This window comes from Sinocyclocheilus anshuiensis, unplaced genomic scaffold (genome assembly GCF_001515605.1).
Source record: "Sinocyclocheilus anshuiensis isolate Anshui unplaced genomic scaffold, SAMN03320099.WGS_v1.1 scaffold1189, whole genome shotgun sequence".
NCBI lineage: Eukaryota > Metazoa > Chordata > Actinopteri > Cypriniformes > Cyprinidae > Sinocyclocheilus > Sinocyclocheilus anshuiensis.
Window position 1 is genome coordinate 99,741 of NW_015552686.1, and position 1,384 is coordinate 101,124.

General features: G+C 35.8%; 1 long non-coding RNA gene across 1 annotated transcript in view; it reads right to left on the reverse strand.

The window, feature by feature from the left end:
* Positions 1–1,384, reverse strand: part of LOC107667611 (uncharacterized) — a 23,780-nt gene that overhangs the window by 12,919 nt on the left and 9,477 nt on the right. Inside the window, exon 2 of the long non-coding RNA XR_001631802.1 lies at positions 670–677. This is a non-coding gene — a long non-coding RNA (uncharacterized LOC107667611). The remainder of the gene's footprint in view (positions 1–669; positions 678–1,384) is intronic.

The window sequence follows — 1,384 nt, forward strand, 5'->3', positions numbered from 1 at the left end:
TATACATTTTGAATGAATTTGTTAAGAAATGTTCATTTTGAGATCTACATGCCTTGGTGTCTAGGGCAGCAGAAGTTGAGACTTTGTTGAGATCTCTGAAGCTCTGGGGTCTTTTTCTCAGTAGAAACATCTGGGAAGCTGGAGACTTCATTTAAAAGCCTCTCAGTTTTCTTTGAATTGAACATTTTTGCAGTCTAGCGGAAACAATTGAGATTTCAACCAAACTGAAAATGTTGTTACAAACCCTTATGCTACAGTGAATAATGACTTAAATTTCATCCTCTTTCTCTATCACATGACTTTAGAAGTCTTGTAACATAGTGCATAAGCCGTATGGACTATAATACTTTTATGGTGCTTTATTGGCCTTCTTAAGCTTCACTATAAATGGTCATTGTTTAGAAAAGAACAACATCATGTTTTTAGGCATAAAAAGCAACTACACAGGTTTGGAATGACATGAGGGTGAGTAAATAATGCCAGAAATTTCATTCTCGGGTCAATTGTTCCTTTAAAAAGAACTCATTTGTGTTTCGTCTTCCCTGCGGGGACATCCATGATGTGAAAGTGAGTTAAACGATACCTGGATGTGCTCTTCAGAAGCGTCGCTCGTACATTAATGAGCACAGCTGGGAGCTGTCAGCCGAGGGCTCTGCCTGCTTTTACTACCTCTTCCTCTCCCGTCTGTTTTTGACTGAGAGGCTGAAAATGAGCTAAGGGGCAGTGATGCTTCCATGGCAACAATCTGTCACGGCATATGTGTGTGTGAGTGTCCTTCCGCTGTGATGTCCATTCCCTCATGTGACGGCTCACACACACACACACACACACACACACACATGCACATACTTCAACCATGTTGACATGTCCCTAGAGACTGTGAACCATTGTTATTTTACTGCCATTATAGTTTTTATTAATATTCTGAATAATTTTTTATTGTTGTTTTCTTTTTCTGCTTTAATTTTAGTTAAAGGAGACATATTATGCCCCTTTTTACAATATGTAATATAAGTCTCTGGTGTCCCCAGAATGTGTCTGTGAGAGTGCTGTTGGGTTTTTTATGGAAGTCTCTTATGCTCTATGGAGTTATTTTTGTGTCTTTATTATTCAATCAAACATTATGTGTTTGAGAGTAAAACTAATTATTTTGTAATTAAAAAATAAAAGATTGCAAAAAAAAGTCTTCTTAAGGCTCAAAAATATAGAAACAAAAATGATTCCATAAATAATAAGGATGCATTTTTTTCAGGAAAAAAAAATCCTTTAACAGAAATGTACAATGAATTGGAAATAATCCTTAAAATGCATTTGGCCAAATTCATAATGTAAATATAGAACAAATCAGACAGTTGTTGATACAGAGTAAGATTATGGAGATATA